The 18,045-nt window shown below is 33.8% G+C and overlaps 1 protein-coding gene across 21 annotated transcripts in view; it reads left to right on the top strand.

Annotated features, from left to right (window-relative positions):
• Positions 1-18,045, top strand: part of LOC145291288 (sodium-dependent dopamine transporter-like) — a 458,811-nt gene that overhangs the window by 413,068 nt on the left and 27,698 nt on the right. The gene's annotated exons all lie outside the window — the stretch shown is intronic.

Raw genomic sequence — 18,045 nt, 5'->3', positions numbered from 1 at the left:
GTAATGATACTTTTGATCTATTTTTATCTTTTTTCATTTATATATATCAATATATATATATATATCAATATATATATATGTGTGTGTGTGTGTGTGTATTTTGAAATATAAAATATTTTTATTTCATGAAACGTTTTGATCTAGATCGATTTTATTTAACGAGTATTCGAGTTAGCTAATATATATGAATATATATATATTTATATATATTTATATGTATATATATAATATATAATATAGATATGTATATATATATAATGTAGATATATAATATATATGTATGTATGTATGTATATATATATATATATATATATATATATATATATATATATATATATATATAATGTAGATATGTAGAAATATGTATTTCTACTAATATATAAAAGAAATTCTTCGTGTGTGAGTTCATTTCCTATGGACTCCAAACGGCAGGGTCATTTTTTTAATTCACATGAAAGCACTCCATGTGTCTGGGTGTGTTCTTACTGCGGTTTTGTATCGGAATACTTCCTATAAGTATCGTAAATCGATAATCGAAAATATCTGATTAAGAAAGGAAATTCGATTTTTACCAAAGTATGCCAAAGTATTTGTATTTTTCCTGCTCTTTTGGGTGCTTGGTGACAGCATTTTCATCAAGTTGTATGTTTTCCGTTCGGATCTTTTTTCCAGTTTTCATGGGGTACTTAGCACATTTGTCCAAACCAAACTTCATTCCAATACCGCTTGAGAAGTTATATGCGGCTTGCAAGAGTCAGCATCTGAGTTGGCATACAACTTGAGGTCATCCATGAAGAGCATGTAGTTGGCTTTTTTTTCAGATCTTATTAGCTGCCCTGACTCATGTTGTAAGCACTCCGGAGTATGTTGAGTAGCTTGGTTAATAGAGCTATCGCCAGGCAGAAGAGTAAAGTTAATAGGCTATCCTCTTTTTTTTTTTACTCAGTGATCACCACTTATCAAGGCCCGGAAGCCACTCAGGGATAAGGGTTATTGCAAGTACATTACGTTAGTGTGGAGATTTGATGAAGGGTTTACTTAAGGGGGCGGTTCATTAGGAATTTTTTAACATTGGACTTGAAGACATCCAAGTTGTAATCCGGTGGGAAGCAGGCAGACGGAACAGAGTTCCACAGGCGTGCAGTTCTAAGAAAGAAGCTTTGTTCATGGAATCCGCGTTTTGATTTAGGCACAGATAAAGAGTGGGGGAAATTTTTCACAGTGGATTCAGCTAGACGGGTGTTTTTCGTGAAAGATTGGCGAATGGGGACCAGAGATTGGAGTTCAGACGAGCACCTGCCATGGAAATAACGATAAAACAAGGATAGGCTCGCACCGTCTCTTCTGTGGGAGAGAGGTTGCAGGGTAGAGAAAAGGGCATCCCCCACTAAGCCACGGAGTCTATTTTGTACTCTCTCAAGGCAGGATAGGCTGTTTTTAGCAGCTCCTGCCCAGATATGGCAACAATATTCCATCCTTGGACGTACTTGGCTTTTATATAGATAGAGAAATCTTGGAAGATCCCCCTTCTGATCCTGACATCATGGATTTTTACAATTCCTTTACTGTGTTTTAATCATACTGTTTGACACATCCTAATATGTACAGCCATCGTCTCCTTGATTACTGGATGGATCTTATATAAACCAAGGCACCGCAGTATTCATGTGTGTGGGGGGAACTATCATATGTCCTTTGGTAATCAATTCAAGTCATGATTAGGTTCCTCTACCTCTCTCTACAGTTCTCAAAAATAGTCGTATTAATCAACAACTCGGTCTTGGTGACTAAACACTGCCTTCTGCATCCTGCTTGTTCTTTCTCCATGTATGCTCCAGAAAAGCAGGCCGATAAAAAGCTTGTAGGTTATAGTGAGACATCAAATAGATCTGTACCTATTATGGCGTTGAGTTTTACTCGTTTTGGATATGAGAGTTGTATGCCCTTTTAACAGCCATGCTAGTGTGTGTGTTTTTTTTTTTCGCCCCTTAGGAGGCTGTTGAAGTAATGCTATCCATTGCTGTTAATCGCTTAAGCGAGAAATTGGGTAGGTTGTCTATGCCAGATTTTTTGTAGTTCTGGAACCCATTCAGTTTTGTTATTTCTGTCCCTGGCATTTCTGCGTTGTTTTTTTGTTGCTTTTTGCAACATCTAGGATCCATTGGGCTTCTTCATTGTAGGTAACTTCATTGTCGAACTGAAGCCTCCAATAATCCTCCAGCTCTTGTGTTTCTGATGACGTTTCTACCATAATTCTGTCCCTTATTAAGCTACGAAAAAATAATCGATCATTGCGCTTAAACCGTTAATTTTCGGTTTTCGACATATTCTTGCTTTCTTTTATCCTTATTCTTTTGTCAAATGCTAGGATCCTGTCTCCGTGTTCCCTAGCTATATTCTTCAGTTCCTCTACTTTTGTGTCATATTTATCAATAAACCTGCAGATGATGTCCAGCACTGCAAGGTTGACAAGGAATTGATTTATTTAAGACAATTTCTTTTCTGCAAATTTTCAGCTGATTTTGGAGTTCTGTTTTCAGCCTGATGTTTTGTTTTTTTGCTCCGAACTCCCGTTGTTTTACTGTTGGAAATGAGAGCCCGTTTTTTTTTTAACAATGTTCTAATTTTAAAAAGGAGTCCTGCAGCATGAGAAATACGGTTTAGCTCCGTGAGTGAAAGTCTCCGTAGAGCAACATTAACCATTTTTATAGCTGCCTTGGTAGAACTCGTAGTTTGTATTTCTGACAACTGAGATATTTCCTCCAGTCGTATCCTCTGTGTGCTTTACTGTATAAGTTTAAAAATGAGCACACAAATAAAAAATGAAAAATAAACGTGTTACAATTGTTAATATAATAAATCTAAAGGGTAAGTAAAAGATATTCATTGCTATTATGCAGATATACGGCATAAATACATTAACACGCTAGTTCTCGTTAGATCAGCGACGTTACGTTCATGTTTTTAGGAGATTGCCCCATATATATATATATATATATATATATATATATATATATATATATAGTTTCTTTATACATAACATCATACATATATATTACTTTACACAAAGAGGAACTATATATATATATATATATATATATATATATATATATATATATATATATATATACGGGGCTGCTTGATAAAAATTGTATCTACTTTCAAAACGTTCCATGAATATACAGTCACAAATTTCTGTATTTTATTGTTTTTTATTTCCGCCTGTGCTGATTTTACGCACACACACACACACACACACACACACACACACACACACACACATATATATATATATATATATATATATATATATATATATATATATATATCGTGTTTATTTAGACAGCATGTTCTTATTGAAGCAGATGTTATTAAAAGCATGGAGTTTTCTTTGCTTGATTATTTTTTTTACCTTTTCCAATCTCCGAATTATTATTTTTATATTTTTATCAAAGTTGTATAAGTTGAATCCATCTGTTTGTTTTTTCATAGCGAGCGCTTTCAACTGGAACATTTTCGTCATCCTCAGGCAGGTTATGTCATTTAGGTTCTTAAAATTACTTCTTCTTTTTTTTTTAATTATGTTTGGTATTACATGTATTAAAATTTATATATTTTGTCAAAGTCACGTGTTCCGGTGGTTTATTAAATGAGTGGACAATTTTTTTAGTGGTTGGATAATATTAATATTAATATTGTATTAAATTACATTTACAATTTTTTATATACGTACTAGCTGAGGAGCTCCCGCCTTTGCCTGGGCGTAAAATACGCTTAAATATTATATTTTAATTTGCCCAGGTTTCGTACATAATATTATAGAGTCGTGATTTCGAAAGTAAATTGATAAGTATTTGGGTGCCATCAGCTAGAATCGAAACCGAAAGCAAAACTATAGCATTCAAAGCCGGTGACGCTACCACTGTGTCAACGTGACACGCATATGAACTGATAAAAAATTAAAAATAAACTAAGATTAATGTAGAAAATGTATAACGAGTTTTGTCAATTTTGACCCATTTTTGACCCCTTAAAAACAATTTTAACCAGTTAAAGACCCATAAGAGAACGGTCCCTAAAAAATCTGATAATTTGAGGTCCTTAGCGCCTTTCTGTGAATTTTAGTTTTGAAGGAGATAGAGTTTGAAAATATGGAGACAGACAGACAGACAGTCACATTGCTTTTTATATATCAGATTATTATTTAGAATTTACGAACCTAAACGTTTGTAGTATTTTAAGTCTCTTTACATTACTATCGCTGTGTAAAGAGACAAATGTACTAGAAACTCTGTACATAAAAGCAAAACAATCTGAAATAATAATATAAATTATGAATGCAGCCGGAACATGTTAAAATGCTAAAGTTAGTAAATTCTAAATAATATGTACAAAAAAAATTGTAAATGTAATTATACACAATATAAGTATTAATACTAACCTCCTCCTCCTGTAAATAATTGTCCACCTATTTAATAAACCACCCTAACACGTGACCATGACAAAATATATACATTTTTACACATGTAATACCAAACGTAATTAAAAAAAAAAAACGTAATTTTAAGAACCTAAATGACGTAATCTGCCTGAGGATGACGGAAATTTTCTACTCGAAACATGCAAAAACAAACATATGGATCCAACTTATGCAACTTTGATAAAAGAAAAATTCGGAGATTGGAAAAGGTAAAAAAAAGAAAATAATGAAACAAAAAAAAAAGTTCCGTGCTCTTTAATAATATATATATATATATATATATATATATATATATATATATATATATATATATATATATATATATATATGCGTGTGTTATTTTCACGGAGGTGAAGCAATGAAAATGGCCTGACTCAATTACAATCTGCAATTTGATTTTATTAAAGCAAGTTATTAAAATTAAAAATAATACTTGTAATACTTGTTGAAAATAATGATAATTACTTTTAGTCTAAAATAAAAACCTCTTTTATCCCCATGCCATCACCATTGATTTACTTCTTTCTCTTTATTTCTTCTCTTTATTTCTTTCTCTCTCTCTCTCTCTCTCTCTATATATATATATATATATATATATATATATATATATATATATATATAAAGTGCCCCTAAGCAATGCAACCCATGGAATCGTAAATAAAATTCGCAATTCTTTCTGTAACCGTAAAATATTTAACACAAAACAAATGTCAGTTTATGCATGACTTATCCACCGTGTTTTCATTCATGAATGTCCAACAGTCTTAGTTTTATCACCGTTCAATTATATATGGGGACACTTTGGGATTCGTCTCACCAGTAGCAGGTCTGATGTTGAACGGGTTTCCCATTTATCGTACATTAACCATCCATAATTTTATTTTCGGGGTTATCAAAACAATTTAAGGGGACTATTGCTCAACGAAAGCTCATCACCGCACATGACAGTGCCAATTACAGTGTAATTGACAATTATGCACATCGTATTCAGCTATGCGTGTCATTGAACGGTGATAAAACAAAGACTGATGGACATTCACAATTGAAATTGGGTGAACATGCCAGGCATAGACTAAAGGTCATTTGTATCAAATATAGGCGGCTACAGAACAGATTATAAATTTTTATCAATGATTTTGGGAAAGCATGTGTTGGAGAAAAGAATTGTGGATTGTATTAACGATTCAATAAGCTGCATATTATGGGTGTCATCCTGTGCGTGTCTCTCTGTCTCTATCTATCTATCTATCTATCTATCTATCTATCTTTCTTTCTTTCTTTCTTTCTTTCTCTCGCACTATATATATTTGCCTGTTTGTTCCTTCGTTTTCCTCTTTGAAATGATGCACTTTGATGTCTATGTACCTTTTTCTGTATTATGATCATTATTTATCAATTTCTTTTTTCCATTATTCATAAAGTGACGTCACTTCCTCTCCAAGGAAAAAAAAAACATCGTGCGATACCATCATGAACTGGTATTCTTAAAATGTGTCCATTTAACTTGCGCGTTTAGCAATAAAAATATTACATATAAAAACATAAGTATGACAAACGAACTGACCGGCCTACATGGACGCAAGTAAAACTGTTATTTCAAACTTAGGCTTGACAGACAGATAGTCGAGAATTCAATGTCAATCATGGCAGACCAAACGACTGAAGATGCTTGAGCGTCTCTAAACACGTCCAGTAATTCTAACACACACAAAATCTTAGCTTTTCGACGAGGAACAGTTTAGTACCTGTTCTGACGCTACATTTATTCAACTCTGTCATCAGTTCATTTATACATTTCTTAGGAATCTATTGTTAGTATTGGCTTACCCGATATATTTCTAGTTAGAATTATTTCTGAAAAGACACTGGGTACTTACAGAAGTGATTACGTGAAGGTAGCCAACATCCTAAGTGAACGTGTTTTTGCAGATCAAACTGGATTCAAACTTTACACAAGTACATTTTCAGGGCATGTCGTTAAGCACTTAGCAACGTCAATTCCCTCTGCCATCGGTCAGTGAAATAGATTCTTTCTAGACTGGAGTAATTTTTTTTTATTTTTGTTCCAACTCAGATTGGCTCATTTGGGGGACCTAGATTTTCCTCCACGTTAAAGATCGGTTTTGTGTCTATGTTTGCCTTCGAGGGGATGCAGGTAAATCGAAACTAAATACAAATTAAATTCCAGCATCCGGCCTCGAGATGTATAATTGTCAATTTCAACTATGTCAAACCTCTAACGAAAAATAATTATTATTATAGATATTATGTTCTGTATGTTTTTAACTATATATATATATGTGTGTGTGTGTGTGTGTGTGTGTGTGTGTGTGTGTGTGTGTGTGTGTGTGTGTGTGTAAAGCCACCATCCGCCCATGCATGGAGTATTGTTGTCACATCTGAGCTTGTGCGCTAACGACTAGTCTCTACCTTTTGGGGGCATGGTGTAAACGAATTTCTAACCTTATAGGTTCTATAGTATTTGTCCAGTTACACTGCTGGAGAGTTACGTCCATATGTTTATTTTATAAGCACTTCCACGAAATGTGCTTCGATGAACTTAATGAACTTGTACTCTCTCGAAAAAACTATCCTCAATCTATTAAACGAGCAGCAAAATCAAATGCCTTAATGATTTTAAAATTAAGTTCGAACAAAAGGATATCGAACCATCAAAAACCCCTTCTTCTCTATGCTCCTGTATCGCTTGCTTAGAAAGCCTCTTTTATTCTATAAGCCTGTTTTAGTTCAAGAAACAAAAGCGGCTTCAAAATGCATAGTTTCTATAGGGTCTGGACACATAAGTAAAAAGAAATCAATTGGAATTTACTTAATTTCGACTATATCAAGATGCAGCATCTGAACGTGGTGGAGTTAAAAGTAGTCGAGAGCGGAATAGTCAATATTACTCGGTATAGGCTGCTCGGGTGATAGTTTGTGCTCTTAAGAACTTCCTATTTTGGTCGTAACTCGGCATAAATATCTCTGATTAACCCGTTTGTCAACAAAATCCCACCCCTTTACAATAGAGGTCCCCAGGTGCCGGAATGCTTTCTGCTCTAATAGCTTCTTTTCTCGAGCTGCTAGACTTTGAAATTCTCTCTGCTTCCTGTCTCCCTGGCTGTGTAGGCATTTTAATGTCACGTGAACAAATACCTTGCTTAACAATTCCCCACTTACGATGGCCTTTTAGACATGGTCTCTAATTTACAATGTGCCCTTTGTTTGAAGTGAATTAAAGTTAATTTATTTTTAAAAATAAAATGAAATAAAAAATAACTAAATCAATGAATGAAAACGAAACCCCATCAGAAGGGAGAGGTAAACAAATTAGAATATCATTGCAGACGATAATACTATTTAAACGGTAGATGAAGAGTAAAACAGGGGAAAGAAACGAGAAGGAGCTGAAAGAGACTAATATGTAACTGGCTTTACAAACTCACTTTTCTCTGATTCAAACAATTTAAACCAAGATCAATCGGTGAGGTTACACTTTTTTCTAGTGTTATTTTAAATTTAAACGCGACAGACCGACGGAAATGCTATTTCAAAATAAAGTGCGACAAGGTGACGGACGGATTCTCTTCTAGAGATGCAAGGACGCAATATAAATAAGATACGCCCATCAAAACTTCAGGTTTAGAAATGACAACGTTAACCATTACAAAAGCGTCATATATAAGTCACAATAAATATCTTTTGGACATTTTGTGCGTTTTTTTTTTTTTGTGTTTTATATTTTTCATATTCTTTTGCAGACTATGTTTATGATTACTATGTTTATGATTTTGCATTTTTATGAATATGTGCTGATGATGAATTATTATTTAGCTTTCGGTTTATAAATTTTGATTATCTCACCGATATCCGTCACGTGAAATTTCAAAAGTTCTATCTGCACTTTTTTAGCTTTCCGATAGTTTAACTTCAAAGCTTGATAAAACATAACTGATTTATTTCGTTTATTATTTTTACTAGTTCATCATCTAATACCAAGGCCTAAAAACTACTACAGGATAAGAGTTAATTAGAGTGTTAGTTGTTGCTACACAACACCCTGATTCGGTTGGGGGACATTGATTAATTACCAAGAATTTGTTCAGATTAGACTTGTAAATGTCCTATAATCAACTGAGAAGCAAGTCTGTGGCGTCGTATTCCACGAATGGGAAGTTCATGGAAAGGAAATATGATTCTGTCGTGTTATATTAGTAGCTCTAGTTATACTATTGAGTTACTATACAAATTTTGGTACGAACTTAAATAAATTTCTATATATAATGGACTCTCTCGTCATCGTATTCGACGTATGAGATTCTGGCAATAAGATTCTTCACTGTTTCAGTGGAGCTTGAATCGTTGGTGACTTTTCAATCCCTCTAGTGATTTACATTGTAACTAACAGCAACTACAGGTGTAGGTACTGGAAGTGTTCGATGAGTAATTGTGTGTCGCCGTTTGTTCATTTTCTCTTACATTGTGCAGGTGAGAAATTGTCAAGTGATGATAATTTTAGCTCCAGTTCGACACTATAAACGATATACAAAGCGTTCTATGGCCATCTCCTCAAAGTTTATTGGCTGTATATTTCCGAATACAAGGCCACTTTTCAATTTATCTTTGTATGTTAACATAGGCCTCCCAATACTTCTTGCTCCACTATCAAGTTCATCATACATCAGCATTTGGGGAATTCTGTAATCGTTTATTCTCAATATATATCATGTCCAGTAGAACTGTGACTGCATGAGAAAGCCCTCAATTCTTGTAATATTACATGAGATTTGCGACTTTATCATAATGAGAAACACTGCATATTGTTCGCGTATAAATCTTGTGGAAGACATTAACTTTGTTAATGTGCCATTGATATGATGTCTATGTTTCTGATCCGTATAATAAAGTGGTTAACAGAGCAGCCTTGTACAGATTGATTTTAGTTTCAAGTCTAATCCCATGCTAGTCCCACAGCCAATGTCTCAGCTGTCCAAATGCTGCGATGGCTTTTGCGATTCAATTAGTAATCACGTCATCAAATGTGCGGGATGCATTGCTGTTGCTTCCCATATAAAGGATTCCACATAATTCAGCGTTTTATCATCAATGTGTGAGAATTAGTGCCAGTCCAGATATGCGAAGGCACCTTTCACTTTATACACTGATATCCTACCTCCAGACCACCAGAAATTAACACGAGAATTAGCGGAAATTAAGTACTTATGAATGCTAAATCAGTTGTCATAAAGAGTACACAGTCAGAGATAATGCAAGAATAAGAATTCAAATCCAATAATATATTCAAGCATAAAGGGTCAATATTATATAGACTTAAGATTTCCAAGTTACGAGTTTACTGGAATTAATTATTTCTGGATTGAATAAATATTGCTGTAATCAATAAAAAAAAGTCGTCGAGAATTACGGGTAGGCTTTGTGAAAAAAAAGAAAAAATAAAATCATAATAATAATAATAATAATGGTGGTGGTGGTGGTGGTGATGATGATGATGATTTCGTTTATGACCGTCTCTCTGGAAATAGATAAAATTCATTTCCAGAGGACTTCCCTTAATCCCGGCTTCAAACCAGGAGCTTCAAAGATCAAGGGTTTTCCTAAGGATGTTGGTGGTACCTATAATTGCAGAGGTCTGAAGGTCGCCTTAAACATCGGGGATTTGTAGTTGCTTCAATTGTCTTTCCAGGCGACTTGATATTACTCCTAGTGTACCAACTACGACTGGGATTATTTGTGTTTTAACCCCGTGTATACGCCTTATCTCCAAGGCCAATGGAGCATAATTGCTTCACTTCTCATTCTCCTTCTCTCTCACATTCCTGTCCCAGGGGACTAAGAAATCTACAATCTGCCAGTTTTTTTAGACCTTGTCAATGACGACCAAATCCGGACAATTATGTTCGTATTGCTTGGTCGTTATGACACTTTTGTCCTACCATACCTCTACCTTGCCATACACTTGTTCTCACTTCATTAGGCACCTCCTCAAACCATTTTTCAGCACACTTCTCCCCAACCCTCTTACACGCCTCCCAATATATCCGGAGTCCTATGCGATCGTGTCTTTTGCGGTACTCTCTCTCTCTCTGGGCCAGTCCACTACACCCTGCTGCAAGGTGCGCAATTGACTCTGATGATGATAATAATAATAATAATAATAATAATAATAATAATAATAATAATAATAATAATAATAATAATAATTAATAAATAAATAAATATTGCAGATAGAACCTTTTTAATCCCACGTGATGTATTATCTACCTATTTCAACACAATTCACTGCGCATGCGCATTAGTACCAAGATGTTTAATGTCACTTTCTCATTACATAGTAATTGTTCGTTATGTCTCTTAATTTTAACACTCACTTGTTTTTTAATGCTAATAAATTGTTGCTTTTTTGAAAGGGTAACAAGAATTTCGATCCACCTGTAGAATTCTAGATTTGAAATGTTCGTCTTTAATTTTTTTTTTTTTTTTTTTTTTTACTATATTGGATTGATTGCATTTTAAATTCGGATTCTTTGAATATACATTATTAGAAGAATACCCGTCAAAAAGGCAGATACAATTAATTCACTGTACAGAATAGTTTTGCACCGTTTGTATGTCCCTTAAAAAACTAAAATCAAGATATATTGATACTAAACGTTATGTCAAGAATATTCGTAAGTATTTTGATCAAAATCCATTACATTATTTTCATTCTAGAACAGGTATCAAATTTAAGTCTTAACCCTGAGGGTCTTGCCAAGAAATTGGGCACAAATGCACTTTAACTCACCGGAAGTATTTTTGATGTTTTCATTTTCGAATGATTGATACTAGCGAAAAAGGGTAACAATTCAAAATTAATTCTTTTCTTAAACCAATTTTTTCTGGTAATTCAAAATAAGTTCAACACAATAAAAAAATTAGTTACGGAAACATTTACTGAATTCATTTAAATTGTAAAAGATGTAAAATCAAATAGGAATATTGTTAGTGATTTTTTAATATAATAACAATAAAATATATATTAATATCCATTTCCGGTGATTTGTTTTTCATTTAGAAACAATACTTCAAAAAAGTTTTTTTATTTACAAATAAAATGTAAAATTCTATATGTCAAAATAATTATTTTCAAATAAATAGAATTTAAAATACAGAAATTAAATATAACACTTAGTTGATATTATTATGAAATGAATGGAATGTATTTTTATCTTTTTGAGTTTTTAAGATAAATTTCTTTAATTAAATAAAAGTTTTCAGAATTGTAACAGTCATTTTAGAATATTTAGAAAAGCATTAATGTTGGATTGTCTCCCCTTTTCGATAGAATCAATCTTTTGAAAGTTAAAACAAAAAACACTCCTGGTGAGTTAAAGCGCACTTGTGCCAGAAATCAAAACTCAGGGAATTTTGCAAGAATTGGGATTAAATTCAATGCAAATTTGGAATATTTGAATTTTCAAATAGGAAGTAGTGACTATTATACCCATTGAATCCTTTTTCAAATACTAATATTAGGGAAATATTTAATTATTGATGTGTAATACTATTGCTAAAATTTCATAAAAATCGAAGCTTGGGCTGGATTTTTACGATGGTTTTCCTCCCTTCTTCTTATCCCTTATAAAACTAAATTAAACTGAATATAGCTCATATTACCACCCAAATCTTAACATTATACAGATAGAGATTAGTAATTTTAAAAGAATAATTTTGTTTTACCGAAAATGCCATTTGTCAGGTTTAAGAGTCTTCTTTTAATGCGTTTAGAACATATAAATCATAGGCGAACCCCAAAAATCTAAACTTCATGTGAAGGAAACAAAGTTCATGTATGAATTTGATTTCGAATGACTACATATTATTTCGCAGCAATATGGTTTCGGTGTTAAACAGACTAAGCTAAAGACTAAGCTTTTTTTTCCTTTAAGAAAGAACTTTGTTAGCCATCAATTGCCATGACTATTAATACGCTACTTGAGAGCTCATCTTTCAAACTTCTTGGTTTAACTTTCACAGGCAACATGAATTGGAGCAAATTGATTGAGGACATTGCTAAGGCTGCCGCAAATAATGCGGGCTCCTTCAACTGTGCTAGAAACTTGCTCACACCAGAGAGCATCTTATATCTTTACAAAGCCAAAATTCGCCCATATATGGAGTATTGTTGCCACATTTGGGCTGTGCATCTTTCACTAGTCTCTCACTTTTTGGTCCGAAAAAGAATCTCGAACTTAATAGGTCCCACACTATTGGCCAAGCTCTGGCCTCTGTCTCGTCACCGCAATGTTGCATCCCTGTACCTATTTTACAAGTACTTTAATTGAATGTGCTCTGATAAACTCATAGCAATTTTGTCCCCTCGACGTATATACTCTCGACTAACCCGACAACCAACAAAACTCCACCCCTTCACTCAAGATGCCAAAAAGCCTCCTACTCTAATAGTCTCTTCATTTGATTGCTAGACTTTGGAATTACCTTGCTGTTTCCTGGTTCCCTGATTATACCAACCTGTAAAAGTATTAATGTAATGTGAACAGACATCTCGCTGCTCAACTCCCTACAGTCTCCTGTTAGACACGATCCCATATAGTAGTTAATTCCTTGTCAAGTGACAATATGCCTTGCTCAATGTGAAAAAGAGTACAAAAATGTAATTCTCAAAATTAAAAAAAAATATGATTGACACTGGGATACTGTAGCTTCCCATGTCCCCATATACGATGGTAGATATCTCATTGGTGAAGCGTAACATTATGGGGAACTAACTGCGAAATGATATTTCTGATATTCATGAAAATTGTTAAGAAGTGGAATGGAGACATTTATCGAAATTCACCGTTACAAAATCATATATAAGCGTTTTGATTCGCTAATTCTCTTCTACATTTTTTTTTTGTTTTTTTACGTAGATATTAAGGATTCGAAGTAATATATACAGCTTTTAATGTAAAATAAAAAAGAATCAGCATGTAAAATCAGGATAGGTAGGGGGCTCTTTAGAACCCCTTGAATCCCCTTTTGATGCTAGTTAGAAATAATTCATAACCAAGGAAATGGATCCATAATTATGACATTTTGTAGAAGAGCCTCACGAAAGAATATACCGAGACCATAAAAAATGTGAATTTTATTCAAACAATATTTTATGATTTACGAGGGTGGAATATGTATTTATGCAGCGGCACTCACCCTAGGTGGATTGAACTTTCATCAAAAAAATAGACATGTCAATGGATTATGGAATTCACAAGCAGTGTCCACTCGCTTGTATATCCCGTTATCCTGTTTTTCAGTTCTTGCAGAGAGATGTCGATGTCCTCTCATGATGGTATTCCCAAATTGGTCACCCATCTGGTATGACCAGGCTCAACGTTGCTTAACTTCGGTGATCTAACGGGAACTAGTGTGTACACATGATTGTGCTGTATATGATATACGATAATCGTATACGGTACTCCATTTATATAATTAAGTATTTGGATAAAGAGGGCCGTTTCTCTTATGTTTCGGCCTCTACATAAACTAGCACAGGTAGCCCCCCCCACCACCATTTCATTACGCATTCTACAGTGGCGTTTATGTGACAATAGTATTAGATCAAACAGCGTTGATGTGAAATCTGTTTTTCTTTTGTGGAAAAAAACTTGCAATATGATAAGAGAAAAACGAAATCAAGTGGGAACGAAAAGAATTGTTTTTGTCATCATGTGAATAGGAAATTCGATTGAAATCAGACTAGTCATCTGGGTTTGTAACTGGAGCAGGTCATCTAAGGTGAGTAGACAGCAATGACTGACATTTTTACCAGAATTTGAGAAAACTGAAATAAATTCCATTTTGGGAAAAGGAACGGGTCAGTGAATCGGGGGGATGTGTCCACTCTGCCTCCAGCAAATGTTTGAATGATACTGTAGGAAATGAGTTTCGGTTATTTCAAGCTTGAAGCTTAACCTTAATCCGACGAATCTTTAAACAGGACACATAAGTATGTCAATAGCGTACTTTCTCCGTTGGATGTATAGTTTTTCTGTAACTTTGTAATCAAATATATGTTAACTGGATTACTATCAAAATTTGTTCAAGCCAGATAGTCATAATGGCCGTTCAGACAATCGCTGATGAATCAATTCCTTTTCATGGATGAAGAGGTAATGCCTGGGAGGATGCTTTTCAAAGATCATACCAAACTATAATTTTGATCCTCATATCAGGCTTATGAGAAAGTCAGACGCCTGTGCAAGCTTTACTCCTATGTTCCGTAATCGAGATGGTGGAGTTCACACGTTTACGTCAGATATCCCGATCTCACATAACTGTTTCCAGGTAACGCCTCTCAACATTGGCATCCCTTGCAATAGCATCTGCGTATGTAAACATTCTGCTACTAGAGTGAGTAGTAGGATTTCACAGAAGTAGGAAAGGAATGATCACATTTACTGCTCTAAAGCAATAGCGTGCAAACTGAACTTGCTTTGACAATACGTGATGCCAATGCAAATTCGCCATACATTTGTTATTTGGTTGGAGGAGTCTTCCATGAGAGACTTTTGGCTCTCATAGGAAGGCAGGTATATGCACAATTTCGGGTGTGTTTCCGACTTTTTGGAAAGCGTCCATGTTTCGAACTATAGAGAAGGATGGTTTGAATTATCGATTTTAAAATTTTCAATTTGAAGTTTTTGCTGAGATGTGATGTCCATACTTTGTTAGCATCGTAAGAAGCAGACCATGTCGTCCTCTTTTTGATGCCGCAATCTTTGAATGAAAATGCGGTGAAGGATTCTAGTTACTTATAATTATCGACTTGTTTTACTAGCGTTTGATTTCTATGTTTTGAAACCCTTATGTTAGATGTCTCCATTTGGGCGGGTGGGGGGATATACAGCAGTAGATTAGTAGCACTAGATGAAATACTTGATTCGAATGTTCTTTTTCTTGTTATCTCTACAAACGCCTGCCTTTTTGTTTCCTTTTGATGCCTGCTCTTCTGTGTTTGGGGGAAGGAATGTTGCTTACCCATTTGCTTGTCTCGTTTGAAATTTTTTCTCTTTTTGCGCTTGATCGCTAGTTTGCCTGCATTTATTCTACCAAAACCTACGCCTGTTTCTCTTTATTTTCTTTACTTTTTTGCATTCATTAATTTTGCTTCTGTCTGTATTACTGTATTTATCCATCCCCAACCCTGCCTCATCGCAGAATCCGATTTCGACCACATTGGACCTGGATGAATTGTCAGGAACTGGTTTTCCTTTTTCTTTCTTTTTTTTTTTTTTTTGTACTGATTCTACTTTCCGTAAGTTTTTAAATCTTCCGACTTTATGTTTCTCCTTTTATTTTTCAAAGTGGCGCCTTAAATTCTTTTGCCATAACTCTATATTTCCTTGAAATTAATTAAGAATAGCTCTTAGAACGTATTTATTTATGCTTCCATTATTATCTTTATAAAGCACTACTCAAAAAACATGCACAATTCAACAAAAAGTATTAGCGTTTTTTTTTACTTTATGTGAGCTTTGTTTAAGTTTGAATTGAAAACTTTAATTTTTCGAAGTCAGTAGAATGCAGAATTTTTTAATAAACATTTATTTGTTCATATTTACTGATTTATATTGTGATTATCTTGAAAAATAAATAGATATACTAAATTAAATAAACTAACAAAACAAATAAGACCTTCTTTCGTGCGTCCATTTTTTCCATACGTCACCACAACAGTCGGTTCCCTGCATTGCTATAATCTTCTTATACCCTTCTATATCTATTTATTTGTTTATAATCAAATTTTCGGCGATATAACGGCTTCTTCGGGGGGGGTATAATCAGTTTGTGTTTTTATTTTTGTTATATCGTCGAAAATTCGATTATGAACAAATAAATATCTATTAAAACAATCAGCGTTCTACTGGCTTTCTCAAATTATACATTTGAAAACAAAATACTATTTTTCTGTCTAGTTTTTCTATATCACACCAGTATAACTTCCGTTTAAATATTTAAATATTCGATTAGAATCTTCAGATTTTATTTGGTTATCTAATCATTTGATCACCAATTGCATAATAGCCATCAAGGAATTTAACGAAAACTCTCGAGTTTCGTTGAAAGATTACGGAATTTGATGAAACATTCTGAATGAAACTAAGATTTAAATAATAATAATAATAATAATAATAATAATAATAATAATAATAATAATAATAATAATAAACATTGGCTGAGTACAAAATTATGAGTCATTACGAATGTAAGATCTCCGCTTGTTACAGTGAACATTATGCTATCACCGTTCGGACTCCTTCTTGCCAACTCCTGACTTAAACTGTAATCGTCACCGTCCGTTCTCGCTCTATCTTCCTCATCTGTCCAAACAAAAGACTTCTCTGTGCGTTCCCATTCGTCCTTTTCACAGTCGTCATTATCCTCATATGCAAATCAATGCCATATGTATATTAATAACTCGTCTATAGATGAAAGTTTTCTTTTCTCTTCCCTCCCTTGTTTACGTTATCAGACGGAATAGACAGAAGCGCCGACGCTTGTGTAAATCACGTGTTGCATTACTTTCGACACACATCCAAATAAATTTTGGAGCCAAATATTTTAAAATCTGGCCCTTGTCCCAGTTTACTTTTTCAGGTTTTAGTTTTGTAGCTATTTTTGGAATAAAGAGCGTTATCCAAATCGGCAAAATCTTTTCAAGTCAAGTCCTCAAAATATTTAATCGGAATATTGAGGGTTGAAATATTGTTTTCTCTGCATCGGCCCTAAGGTTCTGTCAGTCCTTTGTTTACCGCTTTTGAGCTCACTATAAACCATTTTCGGTATCCGTTCATCACTCATTCTGATAACGTGCTCAGATATCTGGAGAAAGAATGTTTCAATACCCTCAATCTTATATTTTTCAAGAAGTTCATAATTTGGGACTTTATTTCTCAGTTTAACAAAGGCATTAGATGTTTTGGCTATTCGGTTGGCAATTTCATCATCCAGCAATATATTTGAGTTCACTGCACTATATATATATATATATATATATATATATATATATATATATATATATATACTAGCAAAAGTACCTGTCGTTGACTGGGTTCAAAACCAGCCTACAGAAAATGGACTCTGATTTATGAAAGTATGATAGATTATGAAAAGGAAGGGTTGTAAAGAGATAGCTTCGAATTTGGGGGTATCAAAACCAAAGCAAAATATGTTGAAAGTAAAAATAAAATAGATAAACCCTAAAATTTATTATACCATACCTGTTCACACTGAAACACTTATCACAATATTCTGTGGATCTATTATTAAAAAAAACCTAGTTAAACTTTGTGACATATTTCCAATCTATGGAGGTCAGGTGCGAACGAACACCCCATAATTTTATTATACCATATTTCTTCAAACTGAAACATAATTATCAAAATATACTTACGCAGATAGATATGAAAAGTCTTTATTAAAGTGTGTGCCTATTCCCATTCTATGGAGGTCAGGCGCGAAGGCACACCCCACATTTTTATTATACCATCTCTATTTAAGTT

Source organism: Euprymna scolopes, chromosome 1 (assembly GCF_053919585.1).
Source record: "Euprymna scolopes isolate OS-2025 chromosome 1, ASM5391958v1, whole genome shotgun sequence".
Classification (NCBI taxonomy): domain Eukaryota; kingdom Metazoa; phylum Mollusca; class Cephalopoda; order Sepiida; family Sepiolidae; genus Euprymna; species Euprymna scolopes.
The sequence above is the reverse complement of the archived record's forward strand: the minus strand, read 5'-3'. Positions and strand labels throughout refer to the sequence as shown.